This window comes from Armigeres subalbatus, chromosome 2 (assembly GCF_024139115.2).
Source record: "Armigeres subalbatus isolate Guangzhou_Male chromosome 2, GZ_Asu_2, whole genome shotgun sequence".
In the NCBI taxonomy this organism is placed as follows: domain Eukaryota; kingdom Metazoa; phylum Arthropoda; class Insecta; order Diptera; family Culicidae; genus Armigeres; species Armigeres subalbatus.
The window spans coordinates 242,269,375-242,284,751 of record NC_085140.1 but is presented as its reverse complement, the minus strand read 5'-3'; the positions used below and the strand labels follow the sequence as shown (position 1 = coordinate 242,284,751).

Sequence of the window (15,377 nt, the reverse complement as noted above, 5' to 3'; positions counted from 1 at the left end):
GGGGGAGGAAATGATGATGCAATCACTCGCCCACTGCAAGCCGAATATACCTCTGCACTTGCCACGAGTTCATGCGGAATTTGTTGGAATTTCTGGGTTAGGTTGGAGAGGCAGAGGTCCGTCTTGGTTAACGAGCTGCCAATGTGATAGATAGGAGAAGGTAACTGATGGAATTTCTAATTGGATGTAGGAAACGAGCTATATAGTTCATTTCCAATTCTAGCAGATTACTGATAGAATACTCAAGTTGAAGGTATAGGAATAGTAATGGAAACGGTATGGAATCCATTTCCAGTTCTAGCGATTGCTAGAACATGAGAAATAAAGAGAAAGATACAGAGTAGGAGAATGGAACGGACCTGGGATTGAACCCACGACCTCCTGCGTATGAGGCAGAAGCAGTAGCCATATGACGGCCGCGCAATGCAGAACACAATAATTCGACCGACCGCGCGATCGTTCTGCTGTCCGAAACATGATAGAACACGCACTGAACTGATTAATTTTATTACCAGCCGCGCAATGCAGAACACAATAATTCGGCCGACCGCGCGATCGTTCTGCTGTCCGAAACATGATAGAACACGCACTGAACTGATTAATTTTATTACCGGCCGCGCAATGCAGAACACAATAATTCGACCGACCGCGCGATCGTTCTGCTGTCCGAAACATGATAGAACTTGCACTGAACTGATTAATTTTATTACCGGCCGCGCAATGCAGAACACAATAATTCGACCGATCGCGCGATCGTTCTGCTGTCCGGAACAAGAGAGATCACCCACTGAACTCACCACTTGTAATTACTTTCTTAATTGCAAAAAGTCGGAAATTTCTTCACGATATGCTGAAACTCGCCAATTTCATCTTTCTACTAACATTGAAAACTTTTGTCGACAAGAGTCTTCTCGATTGAATGCGATCATCATTGAATGCTTAACTTTTTTTTCTACAACAAATATGATTTTGGAAAAGTACCACCGGCGCGTGCTTACTTGCAATCTACATGCTGATACATTTACAGTCACTGAGTTCGTTGGATCCCGTTATATCAAAAGCCCGAAGTTGGCCAGGAAGTCGAAGGAAGTTGCTCACAGAAGATACTTAACTATTTTAGTGAAAGTGTGAATGCGATGACAAAGAGAACAACGAATACAAATTCAGTTAAATTTGGAAACAACTTTTCCTTTCGAACTACATATTTAAACAAAATACTTTGCATTTCTGGGAAATGGACGTTATAACAAATGCTATTGAAAACAAATGCGGCGATGAAGCTGAGTTTCTATATTTTTGATACAACAAACTTAACATGGTTTATGTTGAAATCCCCTTCAAATCATTATATTGACTTAAATTAACTCTAATGATTTTTTACATTTTCAGCCTTCTCTACAAAGTTGTCAAACCAGCAAAATTACATGTGTTTGCTGAACATTGTAACTTTCTATCTCTTATGAAACCAAAGTTATTCAAGTATTATGATTTTTCATAGGGTTTCAAGTTTTTAACACAGCATTCGAGAAGACTCTTGTAGACAAAAGTTTTCAATGTCAGTAGAAAGATGAAATATTCGATTTTCAGTATATCGTGAAGAAATTTGCGACTTTTTGCAATTAAGGGAGTAATTACAAGTGGAAATACATTCAAAAATGTGAATATTTGAAAGATAACTTTTGTTGTATGTGAGATGGAATGTTAAAATGTTCAGCAAAAACATGTAGCTTGGCTTGTTTCACAACTTTTAGAAGAGACGGAAAATGGCAAACATCATTGGAAAGGGTTAGAATGAAAAATTAGATTTAAAAGGGGATTTTACATAAAACCTCTTAAGTTTGTTATATATAAGAGATAGAAACTCGAGATGTTCAGCAAAGTTGCTCGTATTTACATTTGCTACAACTTTGCGGAAGACACTACGTGTCTATCTCATTCTGGTGGAAAAATAATTTTCTCAACTCACTTTTAGAGGGATTAATCATCAAACTGTTTTTATCGAAAGATGACTCCCAAATATCTTGAAACTTCTGTGAACAAAGCCTTTATCCAAAATAAACACTTTTCGAGTTTTGGTATTTCGATCGTGAAAATGACGAAATAAAACACTGTGCATTGGAAGGCAAATTCCTGCTAAAGCAAGCTTTTCTGAGAAAACCACCGTATGTATCCGACAGAATAGGCTTTCCTCTATCAGATAAGGGAATTAGTTTTGGAGTATAATGTTTGCATTCTACGGAATCGATAAAGCAATGTTTGTTTACAAAAAAAGTTACGCCCAAATGGCAAATCAGTCCCAAAATGTGGTAATTGTTGCGAAAGAAGAATCATCTCTAAAATACATTGGCGAGGAAACTGTTCTTCAAGGACCTTCCCTGGAATAACTTTTGAACAAAATTCTCAAGCAACACTTAGAAGATTTTTTGATGAAATTGTTTGATTAATATCAGAAGTATTTTTAGGAAGATTCAAATAACTTTGATGCATATAGAAAGATATCACAAATCAAGCATAATACCTAATTATAATTATGGGAAGGCTATTGTTATATAGAAATGCTTTTATTCGCCAGACCATTCTCAAGATTTTGAGACTTCAATAACAATTTGTTCTGTAATTCTTTGAGTAAGGTACACTGGGGGAAGTGGAAAAGGAAAAATCGATAGTGCATGTTTGAATTAGTGTAAAACCAGTTTAAATGATCTAAATGGGTTCAATCAAAATGGGCTATCAAAAACAGTCAATTTAGCACCAACTGTGCGGTAATTCATACCATTTTGGTCGCTTGAAATTTGTGGAAAGAGATTTAAAAATAAGGAGTTGTTTTTCCACTTAACCCAGTGGGATGGGGTAAGTGGAAAACCCATTTTACCTTGATCTTAAATTGTGATGAGTAGTTACATATAACTAAAATCAATACAATAATTGCTCTGAGTATCTTTTGTGGAATGATTTCATTACCTTAACGGAATAGATACTCAAAGAAATTCTCGTAATAGCTAGGGAGGGCTGGTTTTGCATTGTCGAACACTAAGTGAACGTAAAATCTATATGTTCGCCCCAAAGATGAACTTTTTATAGGAAAAATGGGACTTACAGGGTTATAAACTAATCAACTTAGTTTAACGAATTGAGATGATGTCTGTATATGCGTATTTGTATGTGTGTGTGTGCGCAAAGCATGTTCAAAATTGTCAGCTATTCTTAAGCACTTGTCCTTAACCAATTTGTTCGCAAAAAAATTGCATTCAACGGTGATACTTGTTATGAATAAAAATGAATGTGAATTATAGAATATATTTATCTATCAGTGCTATTTTTAACTTTTTTATACATTTTTTTTCATATGTAAAACATGTGAAAGGCATCAATACCGATAGGTGGATGATTCAGGCATTTTCTCATTTATATTAGTCCAATCACCACTGGAATCACAATGATAACAAAAAAGGAACATATTAAAATTCACAGCTATCGAAATAAACCCTGGAGGGTAGAAAAAAATTGCGTTATTAGAGCATTATCCACTTCCCCCGCAGTGTTTGATACCAGGGGTAAGTGTAAAATCTTTGAATTATTTGCTTTCATGGAACAAACCACTACAAATTGAATGGGATTAGTTTAATTGTATTGTAATAGTAACCTGTGATATGAATTCACTTGAAAAAGGGTCAATCGGTGCAAATAAGAATTGATTTTATGAATGCAAAAATCAACTTTTCGTGAAACCTTAAATTACAGTTCAAGCGTTAACCGTGTTAGTGTATGTATTATACAAATTTCAACATAGTATTAGTATGAGCATCAAAGTACATTCTTGCATAATGTTATGATGTGGTAAAAACTGTGAAGTATGTACAATTCCAATTTTTCGAGTCGATTTTTACACTTACTCCCTTTTTCCACTTCCCCCAGTGTACCTTATATTGACTAAGTAACTTTTGTAGGTCTTACAGAAATAATGCACGAATATTATATGCGAATTAATGAAAGATTCGCTACAGTTTCCAGCTAGAACTTAAAGTATTTTGTATTTGTAGTGATAGTTAATTCACTATTAATTTTCAACATTAGATTTTGTGATTTATTCCCTGATCTTAATCGAAATTCCCTTACTTTCCAAATCAACATTTCCTGGTTTTCCCTTACTGAATTTTTTCCTCAACTAGTCAACACCTTGCATTATCATTTTAATAAAGCATTAAAATGTTTCAGAGGCTATGGTCAAAATGAGAAAAAAAGTTTTCCTAATATCAACATCCAGAAATTTTTCAATAAATCAATTATTGTTCAAAAAATACTGAACATTGCTATATTATTCTACGAAATGCCCAAATCAACGAACTCCCTAAGTAACCGTTTTCGAGATATTTTGTATTTAATTTTATGAGTGGTTGAAAACTTTATAGGTTATTAGAGATGCAACATCGAAAAAAAACTCTTTTGCTTCAGCACATACTAATACGCCAACCACTTTTTCTTTGACATACAAACGATACGGAAAACATTGAAAATGTTTTCGAACAACAAAAATTGAAAAAATCAAAATCGGCAACATCATTTCAAAAAGGCGAAACAAAAGCCTCTCCCGTCGCTGGTGGACCAATTATTGCTCATCAACGCAATCCAGCGCCATTTAATGAAAAAAGAGAGCTCGCTGCTTCCATCAGTGGTGTTGGATTGCGTGGGCGGGCTCAAATTAGACCAAATTAGGGAGAAGCTATTGTTTACAAAAGCAGTTTCGCTCTTTTGAAATGTTGGTTCCGAAATCTTCTAAAACATGCTATTGAGAAAACATATTTATATGTTTTCTCATGGATCATTACCTTACCATTATTTCTTACAATATTTTTCCAAAATTAACAACTTTTTCTTCATAATATGTATCATGTTATACTGAACACGTTTGCAAAATTTCGTTCAAATCCAAGGGGCTCGTATCAAATGTCAGCATTTTATGGACGATTTTGCGTAGAACCGCTCTATTTTATAATTTTTTGCTATATAATCCTAAAAATCCTTATAGGATATTGGATCCTATGGGATATTGATAAACTACAATGAGTTCTTCATGATCATGACAAAAAGCATGTTGGAAGAAATACTTCTATGACGAGGACTGTTATGTCGAGGATAAAATGACCATTGAGACAGAACCATTCTTTTGTGTTGACTCCTTTTTTCGATAAGGGAAGAGGTTCGATTGTGGGCAATCTTTTGTCTTTGGTCCATAACTTTGGCCCTAGTTGATCTTGTGCCGACATTTGTATACCAATCGAAAGCTAGATGAATAACCCTACTACTAGCGAATAAATTATATTGATTTCATCAATTTAGAAAATTTTATTGACAATTTCGCAAATTTGACATTTTTGTACATTTCAATCCTGTGATTCGGTTGTGGGCACCCTTGAAAACTCGGCTAAAAAGAATAAATAAATAATGAAAACCATTTAAATTTTGTATGAAAAGGAATATTTGTTTTATTCTAATAGCCAGAAGGCACTAAAAACTCAGATCATTCCACCTCGCAGTGATGATGCTTTTCTCGTGCGTTAGGAAGGATATTGAAAACAATCACGTAAGACATGTCTAAAATTGCACTTTAGGTAAATGGATTTCATTTTTTCCATTGATTTACGTTTATTGCATTAATTTACTGCCCATGATCGCATATTTGTAACATTTGCATTTTGGTTGATTTTCTAAATCGTTTGTCCATCCTCCCCACAAACTCAAACATTTCCAGCTTACCACAGATAAGCAAGATAGTAGAGCCTATTTCACTGTTGTGGGATTAGATGTAGTAAATTGAGCTTTCTGGACGATTCAAAGGATTTTTACAAAATGAACAAAAATGCGAGTGTTACAAATATACGATCATGGGCAGTTTATATGCATCACACACAGTAAAAAATCCCTGATTCATCACTCTAGCGGTAATAGTGCCTTTTTCATTCATTATAAAAAATGTCCGTAAATTGTGATCCCATCGTCCTATCTGACCAATTTTCAATAGAAAACAATGGGACAGAATTTCCCGTCGAATGCAACTTGTTGCAAGCAAATAGGTTATCGCCTAGTTCTAAAAAGTGTGTGTGACATGCTCAAAACACAAAAATATAAATTAAACTCATTACTTGATTCAATTTTATATAAATAATAATAAAAACTACATAAAAACGTCATTGAAAATAAGTTAGGGGACAACTTCAGCGATATTGATTGATTTGTCAATAAACTAAGGGTGCCCACAATCGAATTTCGCAGCCATTTTTGAAATGCGAAGAAAAAAATCGCGATAAAATTCTTATGGAAATCGTTATTGAACCTCGAAATAGATTAAATTTACTGCATAAATATGCACTCACTTTTTCAATTAAATCACTTTAATTCATGACACTTTGAAAAAGGTAAAAAAAAAACTTTTGTGTTGTTATTCTAGTAACAAAAATGATTTGTTTTTAGTTCAAAGTAGAGATGCCCATTTGGTTTGATATTAAGCTCAAAATATCATGTTACTTTAGCAAACAAATGAAGGTTGTCAAATGACAGCATTTGTTATCTGTCAAAAGCTAGACAGAGGCGCACCGAAAGCTACCCAAAGCCGACCCTCTTCCCCAACTAAAAATACGCTTCTTTTTCTTATTCTTATTGGCATTATACCCCGCACTTGGACATTGCACCATCGCAGATTAGTGTTCTCTACGCACTTCCACAATTGTTAACTGCGAGATTTGCAAGCCAAGTTACTCACACGATACCTGCAGTTTGTTCTATACCAAGTTTGTACGCGCCCTCTCAGAAGAAGTGTTTCCTTTTGAGCAAAATCTCACTTTTTCCAGCTTCCTATTCCAACAGGTTTGTTTCCAACGTGCTGAAAAGAGATCATGATCTTCGGTTCACACTTCAGAGACTGTCCTGGAGTGACCCTTTCCGGCAACCAAGCTACGAGAGCCGCTGTTGCCTGATCAACCTTGACAGCCATGACAGTCATGATATTAGTAAAGAACACAATATCTGCTATCTTGTGACGCGTAAATATCGTATCCAGATTGACCAAGCCACAGAGGTCTTGATAGCATGGCATTTCTTCTCCTGTCCACGGAAGATTCCGAAGAGCGAACCTTACAAACTTTTTTTGGACACCTTCCAGTCGTTGAATTTGACCAGCGTATTGTGGTCTCCAGACAACACTGGCATATTCCAGTTTCAACCTAACGAGTCCAACGTACACAGACAGTATTGCATACGGATCGTCCAGATCCCTTCCAAACCTTCTCAATAAAACAAACAGGTGCAGACCTCCCTGTACAATCCGGTTAATATGCTCGTTGAATATGAGAGCGCGATCAAGAGTCACTCCAAGATCACGGACGGTTTCCACTCTTGACTGGAAGCTCGTACTGGTACCCGAAAATTAGCGACTATTTTTTCCTTTCAACATTAATAAGTCCTTCATCTTTCAATGGATTTTGAAGATTTAAATATTCTCTACCAATATACAACCTAATTTTTTTTTTTTTTACTTTCGAATAGGATTGTTGGCTCGTCTATCCCAAAGGATTGTTTCACGGGTTTTTCTTGAGCTCATTAAACTTAAAGCTCATCCTAAACTAACAGCTTTGTAACAACACAATGTTGAGGGCAAGACACCATCGTACGAGCTACGGTTAAGAAGAACCTTCAGGCAGTTTGCCGAATATTTTGTCTGTCCGATCCTTATAGACTTGGAAACTTCTGATTCGAGACCCCTCCCCTTCCATACAAATGAAACCCCTAAGGGCAAGTTCTTGTCGATGCGTCCAAAGTAACGGAATGAAAAATGAACACAATACTTGCTAACTAACAGCATGCATCGAGAAACGTGTACAGCCAAGATTGTGAATGGAAAAATCCAAGATTTTTTTTCACCTGGTGGCGATGGTGCCTTTCTCGTGTATTTTCGAATGTAATGAAAGAAGCACATTAGCAAGTAAGAAATAGCTCTTTTTTCGGGCTAATTTCCAGAAGCAAAAAAATGAACGGCATTCCATGTCGTATGCATCGGGTTGCTATCAAATCGAATAATTCTAAGTGATAAGTTGATAATGGAAAAAATTAATTGAAAATTGTGAAATGATAAAATTTTGGTTCAATGAATCAATAGTTAAATAAAAACATATTATTGCAATCCAAACCAGTGGATGCAAGCGATCAATCCACATTTCGTCAGAGTATTGTTGAGCTCACTTAAATCTTAGACAGACACCTGATGCAACTGTACCATACAATTTTTTCTCCATGCGTTTTGGTAATTGGCCTTGGCACTGTACGAATCACACTGTATGTCCTTAGTATTAGACGATCCTGTAAAGGACCTCAAAAGGAAAAAGAACCAATAAATCAACTGTTCCATTTTCTATTAAAACAATGGCTGCCGGAGCAGAACCCGTTTCTTGATATTGACATGAGTACTATCGGAACATCGTCTAGCCACTCCAAATCTCAAGTTAGATCTACATCTTCAATCAATCAATAATAAGACATGTGCGCCGCCGCTGCCACCGTCAAAAATGAATTGGCGCTCCGCGGAACGAAAATTGTCCAGGACTTTGATTTTTTTTAACTACACTGATGACTATGAAACACTACTGCGACGTAGAAACTAATGGAGTTCGTTCACTTAAAAAAAAAGCATTTTTGTAGTACAGTTTTTGTAAATTTTACGACATTATCATCCCTGTTGGACATTGATATTTTTACATATATTTCCGCAAGCTCATTGAACAATTACTTACAATTATACAACATGTATTATCACTGCAGATAACATCTTAGAATCAGAATCATTGGCTGATGTTCTACTCGCATGACACGCCATTTAGTTTAAAACGATAGGAATAGTTCTTCAGAAATTTCAAGAATTGCTCTTAGATCGCGTTTGCAAACTCTTACCTACTAAAAATCGTTTCAGCATTTTTGTCTGGAATCAGATAGATTTTTTTTCCCGAAATCAGTTCAGAAATTCCAATTTTCAAAATCAAATCAATCAATTTTTTTTTTGCTGCTCAGCCAAGAATTCCATCGAGAAGTTCTTTCCGTCGAGAATTCCTCCAAAAATTTCTTCAGGAATTAGCATTAGCATCAGCATTAGCATTGTTACGGTGTAATTCGTAGATTGGACACTAGTGATACTCATGTTTTACTTTTGAGATCCTTATCTAGAATGCTATCAGAAATCAAGAAGGGGAGTGGTCCTTGATTCCAGTCTTAAACAAAAATAACAAAAGCATGAGGATTACTACTCCTGGCCACGCCCATCTTCACCGTAACTAGGGAGAGGAAGGAAGTGTTGATGTAGTACTTACTTAACGAGAGGCCACCGACTTAGCGACAACCTCATAAGTACCACGGAGTTGGATAATGAGGAAGGTATTCGTTGGGTCAGGATTTGCCTGTAGCTGGCAATGTAACCGTGGTAGATCTTACCCCGTAACACACCACGTAAAGGTGTCTACCCAGCATTACGGGTACCTCCAAAAATTTCTTCAGGAATCCACAAAAACAAAATCTCGATGGATTCATTATTAAGGACATCCTTCACGAAATGCTCCAGTAATTCATCCAGGAGCTCTTTCAAAAATGCTCACTGCAATTGCTTGAAAAAAATCTGGAGGAATTTTAGGAAGAAATTCCGAGGGAAATGTTGAAGAAATTGGAGGAAGTGCTGGATGTACTCATGGAGGGAAATTCCAGAGGGAATTACTGAAAAAAAATCCTGGAGATTTTTTTTGAAGGAATTCAAATTTAAATTGTGTAAAATTTTGTTTCTATGTTTTTTTGCTCGTATATTTTTGATGAGTGAAATATGCGTAGTTGATTATTATTTAACAACTAACCTTATTCAGTAGAAGGCCGTAGTGATGAATGATACGCTCTTAAATATTTAACCAATTTCTTACACAGAAAATTAAAAAAATAACCCTAAAAATTTATAATTGCATAAGTCAGTGAAAATTTTAAAAAAATATATGAATATATCCGAGATTTTTTTTTTTTTAGGGGAAACTCTAAAAACAAAATTCTAAAAAATCAAAAGGTGAAATCGCGAATGAAACATTTGTGTTGCTAGAAAATAAATATTTGGGTTGTAGAGGGTTAATGGTTAGTTTTCTGAGGAAATCCCGTGGTAATTCAAAAACGAATACCTGGAGGAAATTTGGGAGGAAAAAAAAATTCCGAAGGAGAGTTCCTGGAGAAATTCCCAAAGGAAATTCTGAACGTATTCCCGAGGGAATTCCTAGAGAAATTTACTGATTAATTTCTGTGGAAATCTCCTAAGGAAATCCTGAGAAACTTCTGGAGGAATTTCTATGTTAGTTTTCACAGGAATTCTCGGAGGGAACTTCCTGATGAATTCATAGAGAAATTTCAGGGAAATTAACAGAACAATTTTTGGGAATTTGTGTCCAAAGCCATTAATCAACGAAAAAATAAACCACATAAAAAGTGAGCCCAGTGTCATACTCCTTGGCATTTACAAGACCTTTGCTATTCAGCAATGGAAATAGTGAACGTAAGCAGCAAACTATAGCTCTTCTGGGTTATCATCCTGAACCCTAAATTGGATTGCTATTCAAGCCCAACTGGGCATCGGTATGCCATTAGGTTAACGGTAAACCTATTACTTTGATTTGTTTATTGTTTAGCATAGATTTAAAAGAGTTAAAGAAAATTTAAGTTTTTTTTCGTCTTCAGTTTTGAGATTTTTTGTCCGTGTGTTTGCGTGACGTGCTTTATGGATCTTCTCTTGGATTAAATATCCAAAATATTTTTCAGCAAGGGCAATCAATTTGTTTTGAATATTTAAAGAATAATCAACATACATAAATAATTCTAGTTATTTCAAACAAACGAAGTCAAAACAGTTCTGTCGTCGCACTATGTATGGTAAACTACATGACGATTCTATATCGATTCTTCATCCGTGAGAAAGGTTGAACAAGCGTACTAAAAGTCTCCCAGTTCCAGTACGAAATAAAGTGCTCTGCCAACCCAACATGATATCGTGAGCTAGTGTTGTCATGTCCCTCCAACCCTTTCTACGCACTGGAAACCAATGCAAGTGGGTGACTAACATCCATCTGATTGGAAAGTTGTTTACCCCAAAATAGCGCTCCAAGCGATAAGATGACATAATATCGATAAAATAGATACATGCTCGTCGTCAATACATTTTATGGGGCCCGAAAAACCACACACCGTCACTATCGTCGTCATCCAAGTGCCCCCTCGTATCTCGCGTTGGATGCGAATGCCAGTTCATCTATGTTGGGTGAAACCCCATCGGATAGATTTTCTTTGAACGCCAAACAACTGACACTGATCTCGTCGTTGGTGACAGGCCTCGTTAGCCGTTGTTCAGGGTGACGAACTCTTCGCCGTCGTGTCTGTTTGGACTCATTAACGGAGTTATTGGGTGAAACATCGATACCTTTTGTGTTGACGCAGTGTCATTTTTCTGAGCCACTTCGCTGCACTGCTTATTTTTCTGTAATTATCTGCTGACTATGTGTTGTGCAGTTTGCCGGTGGACATCGTCTCTAACATCATTAGGTGGACGAGAAAGGACAATTTCGGTTCCAACAACTTTTTGCTTTGCCTTCTCATGAGAAATGTTTTTTAACAAAACTCCAAGATATAGTCAAAGAACTGTGGCAAAGAATTCAATTCATCATAGTTGTCGCAAAAAGTAATTAGATGAGTGTGCCTTTGGTCGTGTCGTCGGTCGTCCGAAAACGATGTCACGAACTCGTCTTTAATTCATCAGCTCAGCATCCCCAATTCCGAATAAATACTAAAATCCCACCGCACCAATGTCTAGGTTTTTGCTTCGCACGCAGGGAAGATCGACTGCGGACAGACATCAACCGGATGAGCGCTGCCGAGCGGGGAACGGACAGCAATCGTTAGAATTGTAAATCCGGATTGGATTGCGTGATGGCGCGACAAATTACCATAGTTTGTAGGTCTCGCCTGCAATGAGATTCGGAAGATTATTCACAGCACCCCGAGAGCGACCGAGATGAATTGGCCTCGGATCACAATGACGCCTTGCATAATAAAAAAAAAGTTCAGAGTGCCGGGTGGCGGACGTGTCCTTTATGAAAATTGAATCGACTCAACATGAGATTGTTCGGTTACGAACAGAATTAATGTTTGCTAAACATAATGGCGGTTACTAAAGAATTAAGCAAATTAAATAACGTAGTGATCGATTGTAAAATAAATAATATGCTCTTTTTAAACACAGTGGAACTAAAATAAAGAAATTTTCTTGTCCGAAACATTCGAAGAACAGATAAACATGAATATAATTCATTCAATACATTTTGATTCGGATACAACAATGTGTTTAAGCTTCTGTATCAGAACAGAATTTATTGTCTCTGATTCTCCGAATAATTTTGTAAAATTTTCATAAAACATTTATATCAAATTACATTTCTTCCAACTAATGTTCTTTCGAATACATCTCTTCAATTGAATTGAAAGTACAGACTGTTGATACATTTAAGAACATGCGAAATATTTATGACTTGAATATGACTTTCTAGAGGTTATCCATTCGTTAGAAACCTCACTCCAGTGGCTTCCACCACTGCACAGGATAACCCGTCACAATTGTTACGCTTCCTACCGACGTAATAATGAAGCTAAATGAGAAATTCCATGCCAGGAATAATCCCGAGCCAAATCGCTGCTAATCCAATTTACCTCCGTCGTAGGATGCTCGGAGCTCATTACTTTTTTTTTTTTTTTTCCGGGAGTTGACCAGTTGTAGTCTTAATAGACTGGTATCTCGACTGGGCTCTCCATGTGATACACAATACTAGCAGACGACTCAAGCTATGTTGCTCACTAGGTCACTGCGGTCTGGGTTCGTATTGTGATCATACCGATACATTTCCTTCCCGCAGTCTGTCAGTTTAAAACAAATAATAATAATAATGAAAGCTCATCACGCGCATGAATGTTTTCCGAATAATTAACATGTAAAGTTGATTTAATGTTTTCTTGGAGCCGACATTCAATACCGAATAGTAGTCTATGTTGACAACGGGTGGTACTGATGCCATCTCCAAGTAAAGGCCGTTCTACAGCGATTAACGCAACGGCGCATCTTGACACTAATTCTGTATTCTCTGTCAAAACGCGTCACCGCGCCCACCACCGCAGCCGAGCCATAACACTTTGATGTAATGTGATGGGATCATACTAGTGGACTTTGTTTCAACATGGAATAATTTAAATGGTATCGTAAATATACAATAAATTAATTTAAGTACTATTGCAATAAATCGACATATTAATCTGAGAGCTTCCATTATTTTGGCGGTTGATCAAGATTATGGCGTCATGTCCTTTACAGTACTGTCTGATATAAATTTCAGTAGTCAAATGGTCATGTTCTATTCCGCTCTTCAAAATTCAAGTCTTTAAAGTCTGGTCCAAGATTCAGTTATCAATGGTATGGTAATGCTTCATTGCGTCTATTTCCTAGCTAAATGAATGAATTTTACGATTATGAAGCATTGATTTATATGAATAACATCATTAAAAATATGTACTACTCGTTGGATAGTCATTTCTATTATTGTGAGTTGTATAATTAATGTAAACACAACTTGTCTTCTATATTTTAGATCTGTTATTGTCATTGTGTTGTTGTCGGTTGTCTGTCTGTTTTGTTTCAACATAAAGGTCTTTTATAACTTTGTCTTATTAGTGTTTTAGTCATTGTTAGATACAGTATGTATAAAACTACAAATTGCTATGTCCTTCTTCTATCTATCAATATCTGATTTCTCCTTTTATCAATCTCTTTTTCTCTTTTATAATCTCAACCTCCACTTTTTTCTTCTGTCTCTCTTCTATCTCAGATTTTCAATTTAATATTTTTCTATCCAATAGTACAGTAAACTTCTACCTTGGCTGCTCTAAACCATTTCTGAAACAAAAATTTAAAAAAATAAAATTCTGTTTAATTACTGAATCTAAAATGTTCAATATTATTATTTCATTTTGTGATCTATCTATTTTTTTAATCCTACGTTTTTCTTGGCTGATTTCTGGTTTGTTATGACATTACTATTTTGAATTTTTCAACCTGATGTAAATCCTGATAAGTCTAAATAGTTCTCCACTCCCAATTGAAAACATTCTGAAAATTGAATGTCTCTAAAATACAAAGTAGACTTCTCAATTTCAATCTATATTACAACCTATCCTATCCTACCTATGGCCACGCGTTGGCTTCGCTACTTCCAGTTGACGAGAAATTGATTAATTTCCTGAAAATGACCCTGAGAGTGCTAATGAGCCCTAGCGGATCCTCCATGTAAAGAGCTATACCTGATAAGTATGCCGGGACATACGATCAGGGGCTCAGTCTGCAAAGCAGCCGATCCACTGTGAATCGTTAGAGGCGCACTGAAGTGCTCCAAATGTGATATGATACACAGATGAATATTATCTTCAGTACCGTCAACCCCCGTGACCTTGGCTAGGGAGGATGCTCGGAGCTCATTACTGCATACAATGCAGTACGCGCACCATCGTCTTTACCATCGCACCTCACCGGGAACCCCTTCACCCGCAGCTCGTTAGAAACGCGCAATCAACGACCTGCTGGCTGGGTCCGGCCAGTTCGCGCACTATCTGCGCCTAAATTCGTCCGATTGTGGTGCGGTGGTGTGCAATTTAAAAGTTAAACCCCAACCGAATGACGGCAATAAGATCCTAACAAGATGACGCTGCGATGATAACGAGTTTCGTTCCGAGATCTGTGGTTCAGTTGAGTAGCAATTTCCTGGCAAGTGGAATCAAACTTGCTTCGCCGACTCGAAGCCTTCATTTTGCTGTCAACTGCCGGCCAAGTCGCAAGTCAGTTCGGCAACGAGATTATGACAGCGAAACATTGCCGTCACATTACAATTTATGGTAATCGGGTTTGGATCAGGGAATTTAGGGGTTTAATGGATTTACGTCAACTTCGTGACAACGTTTCAGTTGAGAGTATAGAAGAGATTCCTCCGAACTGTGAGTTACACAAAATGGATTCGTTTGTGATAATTTGAATGTATTATTACGAAGCAAGCAAACTAAAAATGCTTGCTACTTATCATAACATAATTTGCTGATTAGGATTTAAGTAAACTTGCCAATTCTTTACAAAGTAGAATTATTGTTATGTGGTTTGTATTATGCATAAATTTGATGTTGATAATTTTGAAAATATCAAATATAAATGAGCGAATGACAGTCCTCGTAAGTATACCGCAAAAATATCATTGTCAGAACATGTTTTTGTTAATTCTGTGATTAAAAGTAAA

The 15,377-nt window shown here is 36.5% G+C and overlaps 2 protein-coding genes across 8 annotated transcripts in view; both read right to left on the bottom strand.

Moving 5' to 3' along the window:
* The window catches only part of LOC134212007 (serine/threonine-protein kinase RIO3), a 114,422-nt gene that overhangs the window by 74,368 nt on the left and 24,677 nt on the right, over positions 1-15,377 (bottom strand). The gene's annotated exons all lie outside the window — the stretch shown is intronic.
* Positions 1-15,377, bottom strand: part of LOC134212005 (protein split ends) — a 417,127-nt gene that overhangs the window by 400,292 nt on the left and 1,458 nt on the right. The gene's annotated exons all lie outside the window — the stretch shown is intronic.